This window comes from Corvus kubaryi, unplaced genomic scaffold, assembly GCF_017639235.1.
Source record: "Corvus kubaryi isolate FWS band 111438036 unplaced genomic scaffold, C.kubaryi_AGA036_p1.0 37385, whole genome shotgun sequence".
NCBI classification, from domain to species: domain Eukaryota; kingdom Metazoa; phylum Chordata; class Aves; order Passeriformes; family Corvidae; genus Corvus; species Corvus kubaryi.
The window spans coordinates 1,811,863-1,828,967 of record NW_024581127.1 but is presented as its reverse complement, the minus strand read 5'-3'; the positions used below and the strand labels follow the sequence as shown (position 1 = coordinate 1,828,967).

The following is a 17,105-nucleotide window of genomic DNA, read 5'->3' as shown; positions in this document are numbered from 1 at the left end:
GGGGCAGAGTGGTTGGAAGGTTGCCCAGTGGAAAAGGACCTGGAAGTGCTGGTCAATAGCAGCTGCATGTTAGCCAGCGTATGCCCAGGTGGCCAAGAAAGCCACTGCATCCTGACTTATATCAGGAACTGTGTGGTCAGCAGGACCAGGGCAGTGATTGTCCTCCTGTACTCGGCAGTGGTGTGGCTGCATCTTGAATCCTGTGTTCAGTTTTGGGCCCCTCACTACAAGAAGGACATTGAGGGACTGGAGTGTGTCCAGTGAAGGGCAATGGAGCAGGTGAAGGGTCTGGAGCACAAGTCCTGTCAGGAGCGGCTGAGGGAGCCGGGATTGTTTAGCCTGAATAAAAGAAGGCTTGGGGGGACCTTATAAACCTCTTCAACTGCCTGAAAGGAGGTTGTAGGGAGCTGAGAGTTGGTCTCTTCTCCCAGGTAACAAGTGACAGGACAAGAGGAAATGTCCTCAATTTGCACCAGGGGAGGTCTAGATGTGGCACATGAAGACATGGTTTAGCTTTAGGTTGGATAGCAGCGCTGGGTTAATTGCTGGACTCAATGGTCTCAGAGGGCTTTTCCAACCTTAACGATTCTATGATTCTGTCTAGACTCCTCTACACAAAGATGGGAGGCACCTCTACAGAGGCATTTGTCTCACCTAAAATGAGCCAAACTGCCTCTGGAGCATCTCTCTCAGCACTGCTGGCAGACGGAGCGCAGGCAGTTAGCTGAGCAGGTCACCTGGAGTGTGATTTGGGTGCAGATTACAACTGCGTGCCTACAAGTAGGATGCTCTGTGGTGTTGCCTGGTGCCTAAACTCCTGTATATAGCTACTTGAAATCCCTCAGAGAATCAAATGCATTTGCTCAGAGCTGGCAGATATGCTATAGGACCCACAGGAGACACCAACCCTTCTGAAGCAGCATGACGGTACACTAGGACATGCTGCAAGCATAACAAGATGTCCATCCTTGACACAGGAATCAATCTCCTACTTAGAGCAGACAGTGTAGCTTACTGTCAGGGATATGTGCAAATCCCTCTGAATCCTGGGGGTTTGGCAGCCTGGGCTCAGGACCGGTTTACATGCAGTTATCCCTGTGGGATCAAAGGGCTCTTGGCTAATGCTGGTTTCCACTACCATGTCTGCTCAGCTCTTCATTCCTGGATGCTCCAGAAAAGTGCCCAGTGTCAGCAAGGCTTCCACCCTGCCTATCCTGCTTCTTCTACCTTTGGATCCCAGCTCCCCTTCCAAAGCAGATCCATTCTCGCTGTTCCCTGACACTCAAGGTGTCAAGTGATTTAGCCCACCGAAAAGTAAACAAATTCTATCTGGGCAGCTCTTTACCTCCCCTGACTGTATTGATTAAAGCTCTGCTGGCAGTCATGGAAGGCTCAGACACTTGTCTCCCATGGCAACATCTGTCACAGCTAAATTTAAGTGTCTGAAACCAAAAAGGAATTTCACTTTTACCATATACACAGTCAGTGCTCAGTGTAGTTTCCTTGGCATAGGTGTTCAGAGATGACCCATTCCATGGAAAGGCTGGAGGTATCCTGCAAGAGCAGTGGGGAGTCTGTGTCTTGCTGGAGCAGTGCAGGAGGCTGGGTGGCAGAGCCTCAGGGACCTTACGTGGGACCAGGCACTCACATTCAGGCAGATGGCTTCTGCCCTTAAAATCAGTTGAGGTGAATCTCTCATGGAAAGCCTGAGGCTCTTGAACTCACATGTTCTTCTATGCAAACTGAACACAAAATGCCTTTGCACCATCTGCTGGGGGTCAAATTCAGAATGACTGCGTGGGGCCAAGCAGTGGGGAACCAGCTGGGGACCCACTGCCCCAGCCAGCAGCCCAGCAGCTGGGGGACACTGGGGCAGCCCTGGGCTTCAGGCACATCCCTGGAGATGGGTTGAGGCTGGGACAGTGTGTTAGTCCAGAGTGGGGGTCAGGATCTGGCCCAGTGGGGAAACTGTAAACAGACACGGCCCAGGATGGCCAGGTTGTGTTCTGGCCATGTTCTCCTGCGGGCATGGGAGATCCCGTGTCGGCTGTGCCAGCACTGAGCTACCCTGAGCCTGTTGGCAGCACCCAGAGCAGGGAATGCCCCGGGGGCGGCGGGGGGGGGGGCCCCTGCTACTGTCACTGCGGTTCCTTGTAGCTCTACAGCTCCTTTCCCAACCATCTGTGTGTGCCCACTGCACCCTTTAAAGCACCCCAGCAGCAAATTTGTGCACCAAAAATGCACCTACTCTTCCTTTTGAACGCAGTGAAGATCACAGCAAAATCAGAGAATCTGCTTTCTCAAATGGTAAACTTGCTTCAGACACATTTCGTTGTTACTGACATAAATGGCAGTATAAGGGAATGTACTTGTTTGATGTCCTGTGTGTGTAGAGCAGTGCATAACATTTGAATTCTGCTTCATGATAATTTTTGCAAAAGGAGTGCAAAACCCACCATCAGTCTGCATAATTTCCAGTTGTACATTTCTGCATTATTGGTGAGATTTTGCAACAGATCTCTGGTGAAGATGTTCCTAAAATAACTGTATGGATCCCGCATCTTATCCACAGATGTATCAGGGGATGTGTGGGAGGTGTCAACAAAGACACTAGGTGGATTTGAATGTCTAATTAGTGTAGTGGGAACTTCATAATTAATTGCAAGAATGTAATTATTTGGAAATATGTTTAAGATAGGTCTTCCATGTTCAGGGTTTTTTTGTGTCATATATTATAGAGAAGATAATGGCACTGAGGAAATTGGCTGGACACCCACCAAAGGCACTTGCTTGACCACGAGTGGACCATCTTACTCATTCTTCTGTATAGAACAATATGTTGCTTTTATTTACGTATTAAAACATTTACTCTACCTCAGGATCCTGCTCTCCTTCCTTGGAAAGGAAAATAAAGCCAGTCTTCAACGTAATTCAAGAAATAAGACAAATGAATCAAAATATTTGGGCATTTGGACAGGAGATAATTTCAATATTTTATGTAGGTGTATAAGCCTTAAGTTGCATTTGTAATGTAGGGTCATTCTCTTTTCAGATGTATGCTGAAAGACCTGACACAGTTTTGGTAACAAGCAATTTTGTAAGAAGAGTGAGGTAATTTTTGTGGGTTTAAGTCAGCAGGAGAAGTGATAAAAACTTTCATAGCTAACTTTTCTTTTCCTAGTGAATGGGCTTTTGAGTAAATTTTTCATATTTTTAAGCAGTATTTACAAAAATTTTTATATTGAAGATGGTGCAATATCTTTTGAACATCTTTGATTCCAAATGCATCAATACTGGTCTTCAAAAGTGGTCTAAATTAGTTAATGTTTTCTGCTGGAGAGTTGTGGAAGACACTTTTTTTATACATTTTTTTTTTTAATTGCTAGTTCAAATAGGACTTCAGTATCAAGTTGATACTCTCTCTGGTTTGGGTGCAAATCTTCATTTAAACTTGGTTGAGTTCACATTTTCAATAAGCAAGGTTTTATGAAAAGATTTGCAAGATGGCAATAAGTGAAATGATGAAGTGCTGAAATCAAGGAAAAAAAGAAGATGCTTTGATTTTTGGGATGATGGCCATATTGATCAGCTAAAAGTAGAAGAAATCAGAAGATAGGTTACTTAGCTGGCCTCTGGCCAGTGTTTCCCTGCAGTCCCAGGAAACCCATGAACAAGGAGTGACCCCAATTGATGTTGTGACCTCGGTTCTACCTCCCACTTTGGGAGGATGTGACAAACAGTGAGAACTCACATTTTAAAAAAAATTAGAAGATCTATTAGTGCCAGAAAGTCTGGAGAGACCTGAGATTGCTACCTGCCACTTCAGGTGAACGAGAATTTATCACTTCCCAAGTGTGGTGTTTCCTCTTTGTTGGTATTAGCTGCATTTTAAAAAAGTTAATTTTCATGGTGTGCTTGGCACTGATATGTAGCAGTCATGTTCAGTCATGCTGCCTAGGTTTAATTCAAGCTGAATTTTCTCTAACTAGTCTTAAGGATAGTTTTATGTGTTTGCTCTTCCTATTGCCTAGGTTGAACTCATTTTTTTCCACATCTCTTGAGTGAAGGGGATCAGATCCATGCCACATCTCTTCACTGAAACAGCAGTCTATATCAAGCTCTCTATTATACCTCACATGTAATTACTTGTCTAGGGTAGGAGGGAGGGTGTGGAAGGACAGCGTTACTTATGGGTGAGTCTCCAAAATGAGTTTTTCTAGCCTTTTTATTTGTTAATTTCCAGTTTTCTTCTGCAGCTCGAGCACAACCTTTGACGGACTGCTGACACTGCTGACAGTGTGACCATTCATTGCTCTGACAGGTCCTTTGCCTCCTGATTACTTCTCTGTATTCTTTGCTTGTGGAAAAAACCCCTTCTTCTCCTGTGCTTGAAGACCTTTCTAGTTGTCTTACTATGTTTGGCTGGAATTTGAACAATAATCAGAAATAATATTTATTCCTAACCCAAGCTTTAATTATTCAGTTAAGGACTGCCTGCCCCACTCCCCCCCCCCCCCAAAAAACCCAACAAACTCAACCAAAAAACACCACCAGTGAAACAGGCAAACCCCCACAAATTCTAAACCCCCTAAACCCAAAGCAGGAAATGTATTTAAACATTCCCATAAGCTAGGGGAAGGTTAGAATAAATTAGGGGCCAGGTGAAATATACATTGGCTTTGAAGAGAGGTGTAGTGTGGAAGGTCATGTGGACTCCACGCAGTGGCTGTTTCTGTGCCGTGTAATCCAACATGCTATGTCTCATGAACAAAATTGACAAGACCATGTATGTGCAAGAGATCATGAGACTGGACGTAGCAGGAAGGGGCTGCAGTACTTCAGTAAAGGGAGGCAGCAGGTCACAGACTGCTGGAAAAATTTCTCTGGCTTCCAATCTGAGCCTGCCAACATTTCTGTGTCTTTTGCAGAAGATGGATTAGTCTTCAGGCTGTCTGGCTCTAACCCAAACATTCTAGGCCAAGTGCCCCTGCTATACACCATCTGCAGAGATGTTCAGAAGGTCAATGAGGCAGGCAGTTTGATACCTATAGTAGCCTCTGGTCCCTGATTGTGGGCTCTCAGGCTGAGACTCCCAAGGATACTTGATCTGATGTCGCATTGGGGTAGGGAAAGCACAGATTCCCAGTGCTCGGGTTCGCCTTTGCAGATGGTTAGGGTTAGCAGAACTGTGCTGCTTTACAGTGCTTGAAAATCTGGTGCCCCATAAAAGGAAAAAGGCTTGCATAGTGACAGGACAAGACACTACAGACACGAGTTATTTCAGGGCAAATTCTCTTTGTAGACATGAAAACAAAATTCATTATGAGAACAGTTAAACATTGGAAGAGGGTACACAGAGAAGTGGTGACATCTCCCTCACTACAAGTGAGCTTCTCAAGCCTTGACTTGATGGCGACTTTGGCAACCTAATCTGAAGCCTTGCTTTTGAAGGGCAGTATGATCAGATCTCCAGAGGTCCCTTCATGCCTTGGTTTCTGTATGTTTTGCAGTTGTACCGTAATCTCTTTGAAAGAGGGACAAAACTTTTGAAAGTAGAAGGAACAGACCAGGAATAAATCAGACTAGTGAAATGAAAAGGGCAATATTGCTGTGGTACTACAAGCATGGTGTGAACTGTAGGTGAAAGACAGATAGAACTGTGCAGAGCAGGGTTCAGAATTAAATATGACATTTCCCTGCTTGTAATAAAAATTATTGCCTGAAGTTAAAGCAAAAACTTCTTGATAGGACTGAGCCTCCTGCATCACCTAATTAGTCTTTATAATCTTCTACTCTTTAGATGCTGATTCTCTCACAGCTTATACTTGCAGTTGCAGCAAGACCAGATGAAAAATTGAAGAATGAAAGGGATGCACATAGAAAAACTGCCTTCTTCCCGTAAAGAGTATGTATCATGGAAGCCACTTTGATTATATTGTCCCATTGCTCATGTTGAGTCCCGTATCTAAAAATAGAAATCCCATTAATAAAGATAAATAAGTGGCGCATTTAACACATCAAATTAAATGTATAAGACTTAGGCAAAGATCCTGGTAGCAATGTTAATTCATTAAACTACAGGTGGTCTAACCATGAGGACATTATATGGAAGTGTCACTCATTAATAATCTTTTCCAGTCACTTTTGAATTAAATAATTTATAGGGATCCTGTGCATTTCCTCTGCTGATTAACCAACTTGCTATTACATACTACTGCAGGAGGTAAAAGTCCTCAATATTATCAAACCTTAAGTGATTTCTGATTTACCTGAATTGCTTCCTGTTCTTCATGTTTCATATTACCTTGTTAGTAAACTACAGCTGATACAGGTTTAGATTTAGAACACAAAGACATTTTCATTTTAAAATACAAAAGATTTCAGAATTAAAGCTTTCTTAATCTAACTGACGAATTTCCAGAGTAGGATCTCACGTAGGTATAAATCCAAGCAACTGCTATTTAAGCCAGTACATCAGTGACAACTTATTCCTGCTGACTGTCCATGGTTAGCTTACAGCTACAGGCACAAGCACAGCATGAGAAAAGAGTGGGAAGTGAGTTGTTAGTGGAGGCCAAAGGCAATTTTATTATTTAAAAGTTCAAATGCATTTGTAACTATCATGAAGTTACACCCTGTTCGTGCTGATGGACCTACAGCAGTTTGGAGTTCTAGAGTGAAGTCAATGGCAAAACCACCTTCACCCATGACCTAATCACTGAATTACAGTTTGAATGGTGCCAGCCATTGTTCTGCTGCTCTCCTCCCAGCTGTTTGTTCCATTTCCACTTCCATGTGCAGTTGGCTCCAGTTTCTCTTTCCGTAGCTTCCTCATGGCAATTTGAGGCTCGCTGACTGTAGGTCCGAACAACTTCACAGTATCTACTAAATTGTTTTAATTCCACCACTTCCCCAGGCAGTCTGTTCCAATACTTTACAACCCTTGCTGTGAAAAAAACCCATCCTAACATCTAATCTAAACCTTCCCCATTTCATCTTGACAATATTTCCGCTTGTCCTATCGTGCGTTACCTGGGAGACCCTCACCTGGCTACAGCCTCCTCTCAGGTTGCTGTAGAGAGCGACAGGGTCCCTTCTGAGCTTCTCTTGCTTCAGCCTAAACGTCTCCAGCTCCCTCAGCTGCTCCTCATGAGACTTGTGCTCCAGACCCTTCACCAGCTCTGTTGCCCTTCTCTGGACCCACTCCAGCATTTCAAATGCATTCCCTGTAGTGAGAGGCCCAAAACTGAACACCGGATTCAAGGTGGGGCCTCACCACTGCCAAGTATAGCGGGATGAAGATGTCCTGACAGCTTACCTGCTTTCTCCAGCTCTCACAAACCCATCTCATGAGAGTTTTAGCTTCCTGCCTGCCAGGGCCCCGAGCACATTCCCTGATGCAGTGCTGAGGGCAGTCCCTAGCCCTGTGGTCATGGAGATGATGTGGCCAGAAGTGAGCCAAACCACTCTGGGCATGTCTGACCCTGTTTACACTCACTGGATCTGATCTTGATCCCTGCCTGTGGGCTGACATCCTGTTCTAACCTTGGCCCATCCCCAGGGAGGTGCCCAATGCCTGGAGCTGGGGCTATCCCAGTGCCCCGAGTGCCCTGATCATGGCTGGGGTTGGACGGGATGGGCTGCCAGGGTCTGTCCTGCTGTGCAGGGGGGCTCCCACTGCTACCCAAAGAGCCCCCAGGTCCTGTAGTGCCCTGGCAGTCCCCAGTTGTCATCTTCTACAAGCTACCTTGGAGATACACACATGAGTGGGGACCATGTACATCAGCCTCCATGCCCACCTGTATTGTTAGGAGCAGACAGAATACAATACATAATACTCGGTTATTATGCAGCCTGAGCACCCTGGGCCTTCCTCTTTCCCCTCAGCGTGGCAGAGACCCTGAACTACCACTGTCAAACTCATGAGTCTACTTGTGACCGAAAGGAGATGTGGAAAGATCATCCTTGTCACCTCTTTATCAACAGCAATGACATATTGTAGGAAACTGCTGTCTGTCTTCAGCGAGGTAGCAAGAAACTCATGAATTATTTATTAGTTCAATTAGTTGACATGGGCAAAGAGTGGTGAGGGCTGTAAAATAATTACTTATTGATTTGCCTTTTCTTCCTCGAACCGCCTCATGATTTTGGTGCGAGACAGCAAAAGCACAAGGGCTTGGGAGCCTGGTTGCTGTCCCTTCTGGTTACAGTGCAGCTGGCATTACAAATAATGAGTCTTCAGCTCTGGACATGTCCAAATATTGGTGCTGGCACAACAGACAGAATAACTTTATTTGCTACAGCGCAGATGCTGTTACCCCATTATTTTCTACAGGCATGTTAAGCAACAATCAATAACTCTCTGTCTGCTTATGGCATTTGGAAATCTCTGGGGACTACTTATGACACTCATTTGTTTTTCACACTTGCCATTAAATTGTATTCAAAATGCCCCAGACCTTCAAAAGGTGGCTACGTCTTGGCAGCATATTAAAAGGTATTTTTGGTGTGTAGTTAGGAGGGGACTAAGTCTTGTGCATATTAATACTAATAAAAAAAGCCTACCCAACTTCACAATATGACAGACTGTGACACTCTTACAAAGAACAAGGAAGGGCTAGTAGCATATTTTTAGATCATTCAGAATTCTGCACAACTTCAGTAAACTTCTACAGCTACTTCATTTTCATTGCTATAGGTAGTGGTTTTGTTGCTGTAGGTAGTTAGCAATGTTGGTTACGGTTTGTATCAATCCCTGTGTCATGAGGTCATCATATAGGAGTCTGAGAGTGATGCCTGCTACTTGCTGGTGATGGTATAGATATCACAAACACTCCTTTGCTGATTTGTCACCATAGGCCGCTGCATTTGGCTGGGGGAGCTCTTCACGGAGTCCTTTAATTAATTCTTTTGAAATTTGAAGTAAATTGCAAAACAGATACAGACCAAATTATGAGTTATTTCAAGTAAGTCCAAAGCTTTAAGAACATTGGAAGTTAAAAAATCAATTCATCTTGTAATCCTGTTGGAAACTCATGTCCTACGGTAGTGGTATGACTAAGAATTTGTATCACGGCTCAGGACTTCCTGCACTTTGAAGCACAATAGTTTTTGAATTTTTTGACTGTTGTCAAACTGCAAGTTAGAAAATGACATTAGTCATCCCAGTCTATGGTCAGGAAAATGTCAGGTCCACTGAAAATCATTTCTAAGCACAGAAGAATATGGAGATGTTTCAATCGTAGGACTAGCCTGAGGTGGGCAAAAGTGGATGTGACAAGCACTGACATTTAAACCTTGAATCAAAGTTATAGGTTTGAAGAGAGGAGCAAGATTTTCTTTAGCTGGTGACTACCATCTCTTCTACAACCTATTTGCTGGCTACTCAGCTCCTAGATTCCTGTAGCACAGGGATGTTTGCTCTTCTCTACTGGTCAAAGAAGTGTCCTGATCAGATTCTGCAACTTGCTTGAGTAAAAGCCAGCAAGGTGGATTCTCCCCACAGGCTTTACAGAACCAGCAGTGCCATTTTTCTTGATGCTATTGTTGGTGTGGTACAATGATGAATGACCACCTTGTATCCAGCTCTTGTGCTAAGTAACCGCTGACAGCAACAGGAAAATCAAGCTTCTGTGTTCAGTTGATCCTGGTTAGCAACTAAGTCCCCACCCAGCTGTTCATTCTCTCCCTCCCTTCAGTGGGATAGGGGAGAGGAGAAAAAGTGAAAAAACTGCTAGGTTGAGATAAATACAGTTTAGTCAGTGAAGGGATGAGAGAGAGAGAAGAAATAAAATTATGTGAAGGATAATCATCCCAAAGGTGCCAAGTCAGTCTCTGAGCAATGGCTAGTTTGGAAAGTAGCCATTTGAAAACTGGTCTTTCCAGGTTTTATTGCTGAGCTTACATGGTGTGGAAAATCCCTTTGGGTAATTCAAGTCAGCTGTCCCAGCTGTTCCACCACCAAGCCTCTTGCCCACCCCCAGCCTGCTCCCCAGGAGGCAGAGCCAGGAACAGAGAACGCACTGCTCAGCAACAGCTGAAACGTTGGTGTGTTACCAACACTGTTTTAAGTCACAAATTCAAACCACGGCACCATGTGAAATGCTATGAAGAAAGCTAACTCTGTCCCAGACCAACCCAGCAGAATTTCATACCAGTGCTTGCTTGTGAAATGCCTGGACTGAGATTCTGGTTCACCTTCAGCTCTCTTGTTCTCACCCTGCAGGGCCAAGTCACAGCCTGACAAGAAGCTGGAGCTAAGGTGGGTCTGGATATGAGCTTTCTAGAAATTGTGTTTGTTCCTATCTTGTCTGGTGACTCTGTAGTGACTGTGGTCCTGCTGATGATGAGTGTCACTGTGAAACAATACTGGAGAATTTCCAGCATTTCTAGCAGAGCTAGAAAATTATGTATAAAACAACTGAGCAGAATACTGTGGTTGGAAGCTTCAAACATCAAAATATACAAAATTACATGATTAGGTTGCCTATACAATCCCCGTATGGGGGATTATCACAGTCTTCTTGTTTGCCCTATGACTGTCTTCAGTTTCGCAGTCATACACCACTTTCACTACAGGCAACTTTAATTCAAGCATTTTCTTAAGTGCAACATTAATGTTCTCAGCAGTCTGTATTTAACGCAATGTGGGTGAGCTCTGGATATTTGCAAGAGGTTTTTACACTTTTTGTTTCTTTCTTTTCAATAAAACATGTTTTCAGGAAGCAGAATTGAAAAGCATTGTGTTAAGTGGGGTCAGAATGAGAAATGTCAAGATCTTATTAAAAAGCACTCGTAGTCTGGCCATTCAGCTCAGCCAGTCGGTCTAATTTTTTCTTGCAATCTGTTTGGGAAGTGAGCTTCTTCAGCAAGTAAATGTTAGCAGGAAATTAGGGGAAAGTTTCCAGCAGTTAAGGACTCTTATGTTCAAGTGTTATTTTGAAAATATTTCTGGTTAAGTGCTAACACATTTTCAAGTGTCATTTAACAGGTATGATGGCATTTCATGTGGGAGGTGAGCGTACACCAACAGTACTACTCCCTCAGCATGACACATATGTTCATTTTGTGCGCTGGAACAATATGGTTTTATGTCAATAAAACCTTTTGTCAATACCTACATTGGCATAGTTCACAGAGTAATCCTATGTGGATTGTAAATTTAATTACTGTCAGAGTGCTTAGAGGCATTTTTGCACATCAAATCAAAATACATAAATAAAAAAGTAAGGCAAACTTTTCAGTAAAGACACTTTCTACCAGCAGTGGCTCCAAGTTCTACTGTTGACTGCCTATCAGCTACCCAGTCCCCATCTGTGGATCCAGATGCAGAAGTAAAGCCCAACCTCATCAGTGGACAGGGCAGTTTTTGCCAGATTGCAGAAACAAGGTAAACATAGCTGCTAGTAGATATGTTTGGTCTGGAAGGGGAGTTCTGACTGGCTGAGGGAAAAGGTCAGAGCCTTCAACAAGACTGTCCACCAGGTGCTCTGTGGTGGGTGTTTGACAAAGCTTAGTGTAGCCCTGAGAGGGATTACGTGGCTTTTGGAGGAGAGCTTTCCCTGGGGTCCTTCCTTTGTTTTTCCTGCATGGCAAAGGACAGTCTTTACATCATTCTGACCACTACCTTTTTTTCCTCAGTCCTTCTTGTGTTGACACCATGGCCTTTTTCTTCCTGGCAGCTCTTTACTTATGCAGTTTAGCAGCTGTTAGTAGCGAGGTGTCAAAGGTCACAGCAAATACGTAAATTTTACCTTCTTCTTTTCTGACTGTACGGTTTATCCTCTTAGCATTGACCTCCGTGGAACACCAAAGATGCAGTAAGTTTATCCATTGACTAGAAAGTTTATGTACTTTTTTCTGTACCAGAATTCTGCTGCTGTTTAGGTAGTTATAAACCATGACAGGCTTTATTAAGTTAATATAAACATAGCACTTTGAACAAGCAAATCTTTGTAACAGTTAATGCTTCTAGCACACTGTTAAAAGTAATATCAAAGGTGACACTGCATAAATATTTTTCCTCCTTTCTTGCTTCTAAATGTCTTTGTAATCTTCTGTGAAGTCAGAGCTCTCGAATAAAGATGTTGTAAAAATAGAGGCGTTTGCTAATGTTCAAAATTAGGGCTGCATGATGGCTGGTAAAATGGGGAACAAATTGTGTTCAGGTTGAACCATGTGTAATTTCCTCTTCTTTTCATGGAACTGTAAATCCTAAGCCTTTGCGTGACAGTGGCTCCTGTTTAGACCAGTAACTCAAGGGCAAGAGCATTCCCTACCACCAGACAGGAGATGCTGGGTCAGCTTTAGCCTCTGCAAAGCAGTTTTGATATCCACATTTCTAAGTGTCTCAGAGATTGTTTTAATGGGTGGATTTTTTAAGGTGGAGAGGCAGGCAGGAGATGGTGGGGAGAGAAAAGGTTCCCAGTCACTCTTGTCCCTGTTATCCCCCTGTGTACAAGTAATGAAATACCAACAAAAACAGGAGACAAACCCAGATGCCATGTCACACTGTTGGGACAGCCTGTCACTTGGCTGCCCACCATGGAAGACTTTGCTAATCAGACTGCAGCCTCTGTCTCTCCAATCACTTACTGCAAAACAGTAAAAGGAAAAACTGCATGGATATCCCTTGCCTACTTTTTAGGCCACTTGAGAATAGCGCAGTTGAAGGATGTTCACGTCCAGTGGTGACCTTATTAAGGGTAGGAATATCAAGCAAAGCTCCTCTATTCCCCAGTGGGCATTCCAGCTACCTCCTGCTCTCAATCCCAGGAGTACAATCCCAGCTGGAAGCTGGACAGGACACTGGGCAAACATATGCAGAAAGTGACTAATGTGCCTCAGGTTTAGGCTCATTAGAAAGGTGAAAGTCGTAGGATTTTCTTCCACCCTCAAAAAAAAAAAGTAGTACTAAGCAGTTAGGTTATACTAAGGCTTTTCTTGCCTTCTCCATCCTCTGTTCCTTTCAAGGAAGCCTCATATTTAGGACAGCCTTTGGATTCACCTCCTGTCAAAGAAGATAACTTCAAGTCGGCTGTTTCATATCCAGAGAAGAATCTCCTTTAAAGATCCCAGTCTAACTGATTATAGACTAGTGTGCAGGCACTATTAATAACTTTAATTTAAAAATAGTTGGGATGATTGACCTTTTCCCTCTCAGGAATGTCAGTCCTCACTGTATTTTCTGCTGTCTGAGAGGTCTCATAGACTTCTGCTGAAAGGGAGCACCACATCATTGTATGAAAGGGAAGAAATCCAGTGACCTTGAGATCAAGAAAGTATTTTCATCTGTTTTGATGGATTTTGTACAAAGCTTCATGGTAAATGATGTTTATGTATCACATAAATGATGTTTATGTATCACTTGATTTATGCCTGAAATAAATATGCTTAAACCCTGGATGTTATACAGCATGAAAAGTATACTACTCTGATTTTCTACTCTCTTAACATAAATCTTGCTGGTCATAAGCCTAGTGATATCACTGGTACTATGCACATACCTCTCTGATGCAGAAGAATGAAGAATGAAACTTATGGTCTGAATTATATTAGCTGAGGACAAAATTGGCATGCTTTATTTTAACAGGTCAGATGCAGAAGTTCTCCTCATATTTAATTAATAAGACACTTGCATTCAAACATTCACCAGAGCCCCAGAGGAAAATTTGAATAAATCTGTTATTGTTTCTACATTTTAGATGCATAAACATTTGATGATATAAACTCTTCTGGCAATTAACATTTAATACAGAGAGTGCTAGTATATTTTTTTTTTAAATAAAAAAACATTACTGTTATCTTTTAAGGATAAATCAATTTAATTTTCTTTTTCATCAAGTTCTACCTTACTTTGGGTTATCTTTTTTTAAAATTTTTATTTCTACCATATGTTCATTAGCATCAGAAGATACAAGACATAAATGATGACATTTTACTTACATTTGTTCAAATAAAAAAGGAATTATAAATATTTATCAGCAAATTTCAGTATCTTGCCAAACAAAAATGTAGAAGTCCATTTTTTAAAGGGCAAAGTAGTGAAATGCTTGTTTAACAGCATGGATGCTGCTGGTCTAAGTCTACTTTTCATGACTTAATATCTCTGGCTTCGTTTTCCTTCTCGTTGCTTTCCTCCCAGGATTTGGTCTCTTTTCTCCGTGGTGTTTCCCAAAATGAAGTGTTCTAGAGTGAGATCCCCAAAAGATGCAGGTGTTTTAAGATTCAATATCTTGGAACTCACAGGCAGCATCAGCAGAATTCTGTATGCTTGACCTCAGGGCAACAGGGGCTCCTAGTTTGAATTTTGTAGTCACTAAGACAATAATAGTCTGTAAGGACAAATGTAAGGAGGGGAGTAGTGAGGAAGAAACAGGCCTGCTAAAAGAGCTGGGCAAGAGAATTCCAGGAAGCTTCAACTTGATGTGACTCAGAAAAGCTCACAAGGTAAGTTAGGATTCCTGATGAGAACACATGAAATATGATCTAAAGAGCCATTCATTACTTGCAGTTTCTAAATGGTAACAAAATTTTGGGTACCAGCTTTCTTTGCAAAACCCAGCTTCCGGTCATTTCTTTGGCAAGCTTTGAAGCATCCTGGTGTTTGGAGTAATTTTAATTGAGCATTCCAATAACATTAGACACATGAACAGAAACTAGCCCCTGTGAGTAAAGGTGTTTGGCTCTGATGTTCAACGAGGCAAAAATTTTTGAAAAAGCTGGTGAAGCCATTAGTAAATATTGCATATCTTAACACTGGCCAGGGACCCATCAAATAATCTGAACAAGTTGCAGACCTATTTTTCTGTAAAGTGCTGTGTGCTGGAAGTCTGTAAATACACTACTGTCGTTCAAATATCAGGAAGCATTCCTGAACATCATGATGATAGGTCAGGAAGAAATGGGAAACTGGGTCTGAATAAGGAGTCAGCTAGGGAGGGAGTCCTAGAGGATTCATTAACTTCAGGACATGCTGAGTCACCTGCTTGATTTCTGTGGGTATAAGTGAGAATAAAGTCTTCCCAGTATCTTAAAAGGCAGATCAGTGCTGAATGTGCCCAAGGAATCTGGGAAACTTTGGGTTTGGGTTGGGAGAAAAACAGTAAGGACTTGCACAGTCTACAACACATAGGTAAGTTCTTCACCCCTCTAACCCTAGATGGGAAAGAGAAAACCATTAGACCACTGCAAGATGTTCCAGATATATTTAAAGTAAAGGTCATTGATTTGATTTACTTCTGTTGAGGACTGAGACCCCTTCCTTTCAGAAGTAGGTACTGTAAAAATCAGCTTGAGCCTTTCAGGTATAGGCTCATTCTGAGAAAAGGTCAGGGCAAGCAACAGTTCCTCTCCTTGAAAGGTATCAAGAAAGAAATAGGCTTCTATTAAAACTTGTTCTGCAAAGTTTTGCCTAGAATTTGAGCAGAGTATTCTTAGATGTAAACAGGAAGTTTTCCTCATGGGAAAATTCTGTCTTTCAGGTGTTCTAAGGTATGGTGACCCAGCCTGTTAAACAAGAGCTGTCTGATGATAAACCAGAGCTAAACCATTTTAAAATGAGAACCTAATAGTATTACTTACTAAAGTTACATTTATTTTTCCACCAGCAAATGGCAATGAAAGTTTTAAAAATTTTTTTAAATCCAGATGGAGCCATGAAAATTAAGGATTAACGGTGCAGTTTATTTTCAATTTGATGCAGCTGGCAGAGTTTTTTTTACTTCTGCTGTAGACTAAATAAATATTTATTAATGAAATTCATGAAGTATTGGAGTACTTTCTATGTCAGTGGTTACTCTGTTCATTTAAAGTCATAATTCCACTACTGCCATTTTGTAACATTAACAGTAATGAGTGATATTAAAATGGTAATCTGGAAGCGTGCCCACAATTCGGTATAAGCACATAAAAAAATGATGAGAATGTGATTCAGAGGTACAAAAAACAGTCTGAGAGAAGGGTATCTGTCAACCTGTGCTATTTTATATATAGATTAGGAAATTTTGTACACAACATACAGAACCGAGTATTGTGAACTGGTTGTTGTTAACTAGATTTCTATGTTAAATACAAATGATATTCAAGGTCAAATTTGGAATCTTTCAGGGACATAATTTATAGCCATACACCAGTAGGTTTTGAGTGCATCAGACCTCATTTGCTGGGTAACTGTGGAGACTATTGCAAAGGAATAGGGTGCAAGATTCTAACTTATCTTGTACAGATATTTACATCAGATGGAATATCTATATCTATATCTGTATCTATAAATATAAATATAAATACAGAATTCTGGCCCAATAATCTCCTGTTTTAGTCCACCATTAAGGAGTAAAATCACATGCTATTATCACTGGACTGTTGAGGCAGAGAATCCAGCATTTTTCCTGTTTACATTGGGTTCAAACACAACATTTCTGGCAATATGGACCATAAGGACTCTATGATTTGCTGATGATCAGGTTATGCCAAAACTAACAAAGAACTAGTCTGGTTATGACTTTTAACTGAAAGAAGAGCAAGAAATCCCTGCAAGCATGTTTGTTACTTGATGGTCAATCTCTTGTCTCAGTGGAGTTGATTTTACTAAAGCTGAGTTTCCTTTTTGTCACATCCTTCTTTTTGCTTCAGACTAATACACTCTCTGAATGAATGATGTCCAGATGTGCCATCAGAGCCTGCCCAAAGGCAGTTGTGCTGGTGCAATATTTATTCTGGTGAGAAGTCATCCACCTTGGAAAACTGTAGCTCTTGAGTAGTAACTCACAGTAGAGTTACAGTGACAAGGTGATCCTGGCGTAGTTGCAGGTGGGCTGATGGAGACATGCAGGTGACTGGAGAGCTTGTCCTGAATCTGGAATAGAAGTAGGTGGCATTTGGACCAGGTATCTTGAGTAAAGCCAGCCTGTATCCAGGCATTTGCATCACTTAATGGGTGTCCCATGATTTGCTGCTGAGCTCTTCTGTCATGCCAGCTCTTTGGCACCTTGTTCCATCACTTACAGCTTGTCTGAGGGATTGGGTTAATCCAGTCCATTTACTTGGCAATCAGTGGGCACGGGTTCTGAAGGAGCTTTGAGATACCCAAATCCTACAGAATTTCC

At 42.2% G+C, this 17,105-nt stretch overlaps 1 long non-coding RNA gene across 1 annotated transcript; it reads left to right on the top strand.

Annotated features, from left to right (window-relative positions):
- Nucleotides 1-391: 391 nt before the first annotated feature.
- Nucleotides 392-16,006, top strand: LOC121668593. Its single transcript, XR_006017479.1, has 3 exons — nucleotides 392-489; nucleotides 5,008-5,011; nucleotides 15,994-16,006. It is a non-coding gene; the product is annotated as an uncharacterized LOC121668593 (long non-coding RNA).
- Nucleotides 16,007-17,105: the final 1,099 nt, after the last annotated feature.